Here is an 11342-nt window from a genome sequence, read left to right on the forward strand (position 1 = left end):
AGTATGGATGATTTGAGCCGAAGGGTCTGTTTCTGTTCCTATGTAACTCTGATTCTAAATAAGAGAGACTAACTGCACCACAGTATTATTGCTCATTTATACTTATAATAGCTGTTCTATATTTTTAACCAGAAACATATTCAGTACATCATTTTAAGTCTTCATTTAAATCATTCCTCTTCTAAATCATATCACTGCGCATTGTGTATCCTGTGCTCATGCTTCAGCTGGTATGGCTTAGATGCAAGCCAGAGCAATGGAGGAGCAACTATTACCCTCTTGTGGCAATTGGATTAAATTCCACATTATAATTTAGCATTACACACACTATTGTCATGTATAAATTGTAATTTCTTAATGTACATAATATGTTTCATTTGATTTTGGATGTTGACTATTCACGAATCTTTGATGTGAAATCATTTTTGTCCAGAATGTTATGTTAAACGTTATAAACATCTGGCATGTTTCTTGTTTTCCTGCCAACCACCACCACCACCACCACCCCCAGCCCCCCAAACAATGTCCTTGAGTGACTAAGTAGAATTATAATGGCTAACATTGTGACCAACCTATTAATCATATTGAAGTAGAATTAGCTTGATTATCATCTCTTTTCACACCTGTCTCCAGTTTATTTGATTTAGTGAAGGACAGGACAAGCGGTTTTGGAATATCTCGCAACTAACTTGCCCAATTTTATTAGCCATGGCTTAGTGGTAACATTCTTGGCTGAGGCAGATGTTAGCTTCAAACCCTACTGCAGAGACCTGAGCACATAACTTGGATTAACACCTTAGTACAATACTGAAGGAGTGCTGCATTGATAAAGATGCCATCTTTTGAATGAGATGTCAGCTCAGAAAAATGACTAACTTTTTTTGTGTGAAAAGCACACATGAATTTTAATATGGTGGATTGGGACAAGGAAGAATGATGTGAGATTGGCATTAATATAAAGCCTTCCTCATATCACTATGCAGCAATGAAGCATTTATGAAACGTAGTCACTGTCATAGGAAGTGCAGCAACCTCCCACATTCAGTAATAATAATTAGATAATCATTTTTTTCATGTTGATTGAGTGATAAATACTGATTAGGACCCTGGGGATAACTGCTGCTGTCCTACGAAGTAGTGCCCTTGGATCTCTCATGTCCAGCTGAGAGAGCTGATGCGACCTTGGGTTTAGCATCTCAGCTAAAAGATTTGACCCCCAAAAATGCAGCCCCCTCTCAGTATTGCACGAGAATGCCAGCCTAGATTTTTCTTATGCTTTAGTCAAGGAGTGAGACTTGAACCCACAATCTTCTGATTCAGACACAAGATTGTTACTGACTGGCTTCCAGCTGACACTTAAATGAAGTTAGCACATAAAATCGTGGTGGCACATTGAACTTCTAGATTTAGTTATGTATCCCTTCTCTACCGTGAAAATTTTTTTACATTTTGTGTGTTGTTGCAAGTTTCATTTTGTTTTATGAACTGCTGGTGATAATAAGGTTTCTACTGCATCTACATGGCTCCCTTCAGCAACATCAGTTTGTTTCTGCACTTTATTCGTTCATAGAATGTGAGCATCATTGGCTAGGCCAGCATTTATTGCCCATCTCTAATTGGAATTGGTCATAATGCACTGCCGTCTTGAAGTGCTACAGTCCTTTGGGTGTAGGGACATCCACAATGTTTGTTAGGAATGGAGTTCCAGGGATTTTGACGCAGTGGCATTGAAGGAGCGGTGATACTGTTCCAAGTCAGGATGGTGTGTGGCTGGGAGGGGAACTTGCAGACTGTGGTGTTCTCATGCATCTTGCTACCCATGTCCTTCTAGGTGCTAAAAGTTGCAGGTTTGGACTGTGCAGTCAAATGAACCATGGTGAGCTATTCCATTGCATCTTGTAGATTGTGGGCACTGCTGTCACTGTTTCAGTGATGAAGGGAATGGATGTTGAAGATAATGCAATTTTGGATAATGTCAGACTTCCAAGTGTTGTTGGAGCTGCCCTCATCCAAGAAAATTAAGATTGTTCCATCACATTGCTGATCTGTGCTTGTATATAAGGTACAGGCATTAAGGAGACAAGAAATGAGTTGCATGCAACAGAATTCATAGTGCTTGATCTTCTCTTGCAGCCATGGTATTTACATGGCTTGCCTAGTTCAGTTTCTGGTCAATGTAACCCCCAGAAGGATGTTAGTGGGGATTTCAGCAATGGAAATGGCACTGAATTTCCAGTGGCAACAGTTAGATTAATGTTTAGATTCTCTCTTACTGGAGATGATCATTGCCTGACATTTAGTACTTATCAGTCCAAGCCTGACAACATTTCAGCATATCTCAGTAAAACTTCTTTTGATCCCTCTCTGTCTATAAGTTAAATTGCTTTTCTGACATTTAGTACTGCACGAATTTCCTTGAGCTAAATACTGGGAAGACTAAAGCCATTGTTTTCACCACGTCACTAACTCCATACCGAGCCACCAACTATGATCCTCTACCTTGCAGTTGACTGAAGTTGCTCACAACTTTGATGCCATCATAGCCCCAAGATGAGCTTTCACCACGTATCCCTCTCATGATCTTAAAAACACACTTTTTCCACTGTCATGTTACGTGACCCCACCAATTTCAACTCATTGTTGTTGAAACTTTCATCTATGCCTGTGCTACCTCTGAACTGGACTTTTCCTGTATGCCCTTGCCAGACTCCCATGTTCTGCCCTGTGTAAACCTGATGTCAACCAGAACTCTGTTGCTAGTACTAACTCCCTAACTACTGTTCACCATCATTAGTATATGTTAGCTTCTGCGTCAGCAGCATCCTGTTTTAAAAATATCAACCTTTTTTTAAAATGCTCCCACAGCCTTGCCCCTTTCTATCACTTTTCTAGACTTCCAATCCTTCAAGATGCATGTTCCTCTACTTTCGGCCTTGTGTATCCCAGTTTTATTTGTTCTGCTGAGTCGGCAAGCTGCCTTGGCCTTAAGCTCCTGAATTCCTTTCCAAATCTTTTCCTGTCTCCTTTTACGAAGATCCTTAAAGTCCAAAAGCATTTGTTCAAACTTATGGGTAACCGATCTGCGGCTTGATGTAAAGTTTATTTTTTGCTAGGGCTCTTGTGAAGCCTCTTGGGAGGTAGCATGTATCATATAACTCCTCTGACAATTTTGTGTTGTTTCTATGGTTGTGATAGGAAGTTGTATTTATACTGGATGGTGGAATCTTGCTACAAATGCTTTTTCTTTTCTAGTGGTTGAATGGGGAGATGATGTAAAAGCAATTACTGAAGATGAAGCCATGGTCTTAGTGAATCATCAGGCAACAGGTGATGTCTGCACCCTCATGATGTGCCTTCAAGACAAAGGAACGGTAGGGTCTGCAATCTTCTGACAGTTTGTCTTTGCGTACAAGTCCAAAGTAGACACAGTGGATATCTTTTGAGTATTGTTTATTGATTCTAGTTCACATATTTAATGTGTCCAGCCAAAATGAATTCACTGCTTACCAGAATTATGCCACTACCAGTATTGTGTATGTTATTTGAAGAGGTATACTGTTTAAAAATACAACTTATGTTGTCCTTTGTACTACATTGCATGGCAAATAATAATTAAAGCATGCATCCTCCTTGCATTTCATGTTTACTCTATATCGTAGTGTTGCTGGGTCATTCTGAAGAGCAAAGGTGAAATTTTAAAGTAGTTTATATCAATCTCCACAAGTAAATTACTTAGCCAAATGTGTGAATGCCTTGCTCCGTGAATTGCTTTCCCTCACAGCTTGCCAGTTTTCCACCTTCGATGTGAATTTTTGTGCATCTGTTACTAATTTGTGCTTTCTAAAACAGAGTCTGGTAAGAGTAATGCGCCTAAGGTCTGCGAAAAAATATTGAATATGAGACCAAAGGGTAATCAAGTTGTGAATGCAGTGTCTACTTATTCCATCGTTTTGGTCATAATTTTAGTAATCTGTATTAATTCTTCTATTGTATCCTTGCATCCATTCCTTTTTACATTTGTTTTCCTTGGCTCATTTTTCTACATTTAAGAAGACTATATTAATACAATTTATTGTAATTTTGTATTAAGTTTACTACTTTAAAAGGCTGCTTTGTCAGTTTATATCAAGATTTGGAGTATTTTTTATATGTCGTAATTTGGTGATGTACATGCAGGATCCCTGGTAACTTAGCAACTAGCTAGATGAATTTACTAATTTAGTGACTAGTCAGTCAGGGTATTATATGCATTAGTGGGTCTTGAAGAAAAGCATATGAGCTTGTCTCTTCACTGAACTATTTAGTTGCTTCGCTGTCATGTAAATGCATGATAGAATGACTATGTAAGAACCTTGTTCTGATAGCCCATAGACAATAATTTGAAAATGGAAGTATTTTTGATGGCTACTGAGCTGACAGATACATTGCAACTGACCTAATTGCAGTTTTAGTTTATATTGTGCCATGCTGATGTTCAAATTCCAAACTGTGACCGGTTTTCATCAAATTATTGTCTGAACGTATTATTTCCAGCGAATGTTACCAGCATTTATAAGTGAATACATTGATTTTCACCACCTTGCCTGAACAATGTAAGATTCTATTAATTATTGAATTAATGAAATATTAATTGATGGACCTCTTTTTAATAAAAAAACAATCTGAACACAATGTTGATAACAAAACACTTAATCTTCTTAACTTGCAGTTTATTGCTGTAAAACATACTTGGCTTTTTACACTATATTGACATTGCAGCAAGCTACAATAAGAGATCTGTAAAGTTCTTTACTGTGACAGACAAATTTGCTTGTCCTGAGGGTTTCTCATTTCAGTAAATGGTTGAGGTTGCTACTTGGAATCATTGACTGGATACATTAACTAAAATCGGTTATTTCCTCCTACTATTGGATTTCATGTTATTTCCAGGGATTAAGAAAATAATTAGAATTCCTTGTAGAGTGAATATAATTTTAAAGAAAAAAAGTTGTCCTTTACAAGTAAGAAAGAAAAAATGGCTGCATTTATGTATTGCCTTTCATGCCTTCAGGAGCAGGTTACAGACTGATGTAGGAGGTATTTTTGAGGTACTGTCGTCATTCTAATGGAGAAAATGTAGCAAACAATTTGCATGCAGCAAACTCCCACGACAGCAAATGTGACAAAGTCCAACTAATCTCATGGTGATTTAATTTTTTTAAAATCATGTTTGTTCATGGGATGTGGGGGTTGCTGGCTTAAACCAGCATTTATCTGTAATTTTTCTTGATTAAATGGTGGTAAACTGCTATCTTGAACTGTTGTGCTGCATGGAGAGTGGCGTACCTGCTGTTTTAGGAAGACAAATCCATGATTGCATCCAGTGGTGATGATAGAATGCTGTTTATATTTCCAATTCAGGATGGTATATGGCTTGTAAGGGAGCTTGCACAAGGTGATGTGCTGATGTATCTGCTGCCCTTGTCCTTCTAGGTTGTAGAGGTTGTGGGTTTGGAATGTGTTGTTGAAGGCGCCTTGGTGAGTTAATGCAGTTTATTTTGTAGGTGGTACGCACTTACCATTGTGCATTCATGGTGAAGGGAGTGAATGTTGGAGTTGGTGGATGGGATATTAATCAAGCAGGCTGCTTGTCCTAGATAGTCTCAAGCTTCTTGCATGCTATTGGAACTTCAGCCATTCAGGTAAGTGGAGAGTACCCCATCACATTCCTGATTTGTGCTTTGTAGATGGTTGACAAGATATGGGAAGGCAGGGGTGGATTATTTACTTCAGAATTCCAAGCCTCTGACCTGCAGTTATAACCACAGTATTTTTATGGCTGATCTAATTCAGTTTCTAGTCAATGGTAAGCCCTGTGGTAGTGATGGTGGGGAATTTAGCAATGATGAAGCCATTGAATTTTAAGGGGAGATATTTAGGTTTTCTTGCATTATGACTGGACAGGAGGAATGTGCTGTTACTAAAACCCTTCAGTGCTGCAAGGAACAAAAACAAAGTTTCTGGAAAAGCTCAGCAGGTCTGGCAGCATCTGTGGAGGAGAAAACAGAGTTAACGTTTCGGGTCCGGTGACCCTTCCTCAGAACTTGTCGGACCCGATTGAGGGCCCTGTCGACAACGGAGCTGGGGAATCCTTGGTTGAGGAAGAATGTGGTCTTTTCAGAGGCTCCCTTGTGCTGCAGCAGTGCTGCAAGTTGAATTTGATTCAGTCATCAAAATGGCCAATTGTTTCCTTTTATTAAGAATAAAAAATTCTTTCACTAGGTTTCTTTAATGAACTCCGAGATAATCCATTTATTGTAAAACAAAACATATTTCTAAAGAAAAGGCAAAGCTAACCTAACTTGATCAAGCTTTTTGAAACAGTAACAAAGAGGATTGATCAGGGCAGAGCAATGGATGTGAACTATATGGCCTTCAGTAAGGTATTCAACAAGGTTCCTCATGGTAGACTGGTTGACTGGTTAGATCAAGTGGAATACAGGGAGAATGAGCTATTTGGATACATTGTCTTCTACATTTGAGCCAATGTAGACAGAGGGTGGTGGTGGAGGTTTGCTTTTCAGACTGGAGGCCTGTGACCAGTGGTACGCCACAAGGATCAGTGCTGGGTCCACTGCTTTTCGTCATTTATATAAATGATTTGGATGTGAACATAAGAGGTATGGTTAGTAAGTTTGCAGATGACACTAAAATTGAAGGCGCAGTGGACAGCGAAGAAGGTTACCTCAGATGACAACAGGATCGTGATCAGATGAGCCAATGGGCCGAGGAGTGGCAGATGGTGTTTAATTTAGATAAATGTGAGGATCTGCATTTTGGAAAGGAAAATCAGGGCAGGACATGTACACTTAATGATAAGGTCCTGAGGAGTGTTGCTGAACAAAGAAATCTTGGAGTGCAGGTTCATAGTTCCATGAAAGTGGAGTTGCAGGTAGATAGGATAGTGAAGGCGGTGTTTGGTATGCTTACCTTTATTGGTCAGTGCATTGAGTAGAAGATTTGGGAAGTCATGTTGTGGCTGTACAGGACATTGGTTAGGCCACTATTGGAATACTGCGTCCAATTCTGGTCTTCCTGCTGTAGGAATGATGTTGTGAAACTTGAAAGGGTTCAGAAAAGATTTATGAGGATGTTGAGGGTTTGAGCTATAGGGAGAGGCTGAACATCATAGAATCCCTACAGTGTGAAAACAGGCCCTTTGGCCCAACAAACCCAAGCCCACACCAACCCTTAGAGCATCCCACCCAGATCCATCCTCCTATAACCCACCTAAGCTACACATCCCTGAATGCTATGGGCAATTTAGCATGGCCAATCCACCTAACCAGCCCATCTTTGGACTGTGGGAGGAAACTGGAGTACCCGGGGGAAACCCACGCAGACATGGGGAGAATGTGCAAACTCCACACAGACAGTCGCCCGAGGGTGGAATTGAACCCAGGTCCCTGGCACTGTGAGGCAGCAGTGCTAACCACTGAGCCACCGTGCTGCCAGGGCTATTTTCCCTCGAGCGTCGGAGGCTGAGAGGTGACCTTATAGAGGTTTATAAAATCATGAGAGGAATGGATAGGGTAAATAGGCAAGATCTTCTCCCTGGGGTGGGGGGAGTCCAAAACTAGAGGGCATAGGTTTATTGTGAGAGGGGAAAGATATGAAAGGGACCTAATGGGCAACTTTTTCACAAAGATGGTGGTGCATGTATGTAATGAGCTGCCAGAAGAAGTGGTGGAGCCTGGTATGATTACAACATTTAAAAGCCATGTGGATGGATATATGAATAGGAGGGGTTTAGGAGGATATGGGCCAAATGCTGGCAAATGGGACTAGATTTATACTGGATATCTGGTCAGCATGGACGAGTTGGACCAAAGGGTCTACTTCTGTGCTGTATATCTCTATGACTCTGACTTTAATTAGCAACCAACAGTAATCCAGAATTGGAACCATAATCTTTTGATCCCAAAACAAGTGCACATTCACTTTCAAAATAACTCTGAAGTGCTGATATTTTAAAGAAGGGCAAATGAGAAAATATTTTTGGGGCCAATGGATCTGGGAAAGTTTGATAAATTCTCAAGTTCCACTGTTTTCTTGTTGACTAAATCAAATTGCTGAAAGATGTAAATTGATGGAAGATCTTACGAACAAAGTTTCTCTTTCGATGGATTCGAGCTTGTTTCATTTTCTTGGAAAGTGATCATAGTTCACCATTTCAGGATTTACAAGGTAGTCAAGAAACTGAGCAGTGGAATCTGTCAGGTTCTCAAATACTTTAACTAAGCGAGGATTTTGAGAGAGAGAACGGCCTGTCTTCACTGCAAACTGTGGAGGATTTCTCTTCCTTTTTGATGCTCTCATTTTTTTTTTTTTTGAAACAAAATACAAGGGCCAGAAAGGATTGCTAGGCAACCATCAGTGCAGGGCCCCATAGTTTCTATGAATCAGGTTTTCTAGTAATTATAGGCAATAAACCTCATTTTGTATCTTCCAAAAAGCTTTGCTTGACCGCTTATCTAAAGGTATCTGGTTTTCTGTAATCAGCATGTTGCCTACAGCCCACGTAAACCTGACGACTGAACTCCGTGTTAAAACTCTATTTAATCCGGAATGAATCCAAACAATTCAAAATATTCTGTTTTCTATCGCAGTCCATAATATGTATCTGTAATCCCAATAATGTTTTGGAGTTGCTCCCGTTCAGGCGAATGGACAGCATTTCATCACACTCCTGACTAGTGTTTACTAGAAGATAGTAAGCCGACGCTGGGAAAAAATGAGGTGGGCTATTTAGCTCGGAGTTCCTACCTCTGACCAACTCTTGTAGCCATAGTATTTATATTCTGGTCCAGTTCAGTTTCTGGTCAATAGTAACCCCCTGCATGTCGCTGGTGGAGTATTCAGCAATGCCCATGCCATTGAATGTCTTGGAAAAATGATCTGATTCCTTCTTGTTTGAGATGATCATTGTATGGCACACGTGTGGTATGAAAGTTACTTGCCAGTTATTACCCAAGGCTAGGTGTTGACAAGACCTGCCTGCATGTGGACACAGATTATTTTATTATCTGAAGAATTGTGAATGCTGCTGAACATGTGCAATCATCAGCAAAAATTTCCACTCTGATCTTGTGATGGAGGAAAGTTCATTGATGAAGCAATTGAAATTGTTTGGGCCTAGAACATTACCCTGAGGAATTCCTATTGGTGGTATCCAGGGACTGAGATGATTAGCCTCCACCAAACTAACCATCTTCTGTCATGCTAACAATGACACCAACTGGTGGAGAGTTTTCCCCCAGATTTCTGTCAACTCTAATTTTGCCAGAGCTCCTTGATGCCATGATTTGTCAAATGCTGACTTCGCAGAGAGGCAGTCACTCTCCCGTCACTTCTGGGTTTCGGCTATTTTCATCTTTGTTTGAACCAATGCTGTAATGTGCTCAGGAACTGAATGGCCCTGGTAAAACCTAAATTAAGCATCACTGATCTGGTTTTTTGCTGAGCAAGTGCTTCTTGATGAGTCTTGAATGCACATTTAGTGACGTTCATATATATAATGTCCAGCAGTACTACTGAGTTGTTACATCTTCACATTGATACTTTAGAAGCAGTTTCTCTAGACAATTACCTGAAGTCTGCACTTGACGGTTTCAGACCCTAACTCTAACCTAAATGTTGTGACTCAGACTGCAATATAACATCACCTTCTGCAATTCAAGTTCCAAGGGACAAAGTTTAGCAGCACTTTTTTTTTAAAAAAGTGTAAATATCCCACTCAGCATGCTTCTTCGGGTTAAAATGATACATTAAAAAAAATTGTATATTGTGACAACATGTCATCACAAAGTTATTATCAAAGGAGTTAACATGAGTGCAGTTGAGATTTTCAAAGCATTATAACTAGGCTGCTAAAGAACTTACTGCAAAAATTCAAGACTTTGAATCTTTTGGCAATTAGCAGAACTCTGAGCCGAAGCATTGCTTTAGCTACACTGTACTTTTAAAATGTTAATGTTTATTTAGCCATCCTTCCTTGAGCAGGATTCTCCTCTTGTCAGCTTGCCAGTTTTATCTGTTAAATAGACTGACAACATTAACAAAGGGTGGGCACTACAAAAAGATCTGAAGATAAAATGAAAGTATTTTATGAACAATAAGAACAGAAAGCAAAGGTATCAACTGATGTGATTGAATGAAGGGCCAGTGTTCGTGTGCATACAAAAGAATAATGAAGCAAAGACTTTACATTCAGATTATAATTCGATTTGTTACTGTATTTGGAATTCATTGATGTGACCATAAATGGCTTTGAGGTGAGCAAAGAGTTAACTATTTTTCAAGGTGTGCAAGTTGCTTTCGTGCTTATGATTAGGTAATTAGCTTACCCTTCCTAAGTAGCCCCCTGGGACTACCTTCAAAGCTTTTATTACAAACAATACTTGTTTGTTGAATTTCCAGTAGCTCTCAATCAATTGACTTTTTTCTCATGTTGGTAGTTTGCATGCTAATAGAATTTTCTTTTTGTTTGTCCAACAGGTAGTTCGCCATATGATGTGGCTAATGGAATATGTTTTCAAGTTTACAAACTTTGGTGTTGTCTCTCTCATCCATGGGGATTTCTTCATTCGACAGGTGAGGGAAATGTTTTGCTAATTAGCACCATATATTTATAGGAACAACCACATAAACAATAGAAGGCAGAGATAGTAGGAACTGCAGATGCTGGAGAATCCGAGACAACAAGGTGCAGGGCTGGATGAACACAGCAGGCCAAGCAGCATCATAGGAGCAGAGAGGCTGACGTTTCGGGCCTAGACCCTTCATCAGAAAACGGGGAGGGGAAGGGGGTTCCGAAATAAATAGGGAGAGAGTGGGAGGCGGATAGAAGAGGGATAGAGGAGAGGATAGGTGGAGAGGAAACAAACAGGTCGAAGAGGCGGGGATGGAGCCAGTAAAGGTGAGTGTAGGTAGGGAGTTAGGAAGGGGATAGGTCAGTCCAGGGAGGACGGACAGGTCAAGGGGGCGGGATGAGGTTGGTCGGTAGGAGATGGAGGTGCGGCTTGAGGTGGGAGGAGGGGATAGGTGGGAGGAAGAACAGGTTAGGGAGGCAGGGACGAGCTGGACTGGTTTTGGGATGCGGTAGGGGGAGGGGAGATTTTGAAACTTGTGAAATCCACATTGATACCATTGGGCTGCAGAGTTCCCAAGCGGAATATGAGTTGCTGTTCCTGCAACCTTCAGGTGGCATCGTTGTGGCACTGCAGGAGGCCCAGGATGGACATGTCGTCTGAGGAATGGGAGGGGGAGTTGAAATGGTTCGCGACTGGGAGGTGCAGTTGTTT

At 40.5% G+C, this 11342-nt stretch overlaps 2 protein-coding genes across 4 annotated transcripts in view; one reads left to right on the forward strand and one right to left on the reverse strand.

The window, feature by feature from the left end:
- nek2 (NIMA-related kinase 2) overlaps window positions 1–11342 on the reverse strand; it is a 527130-nt gene that overhangs the window by 348298 nt on the left and 167490 nt on the right. The gene's annotated exons all lie outside the window — the stretch shown is intronic.
- Window positions 1–11342, forward strand: part of ints7 (integrator complex subunit 7) — a 132643-nt gene that overhangs the window by 39306 nt on the left and 81995 nt on the right. The gene's annotated exons all lie outside the window — the stretch shown is intronic.

The sequence above is a fragment of the Rhincodon typus genome, chromosome 9, assembly GCF_021869965.1.
Source record: "Rhincodon typus isolate 14 chromosome 9, sRhiTyp1.1, whole genome shotgun sequence".
Classification (NCBI taxonomy): Eukaryota; Metazoa; Chordata; class Chondrichthyes; order Orectolobiformes; family Rhincodontidae; genus Rhincodon; species Rhincodon typus.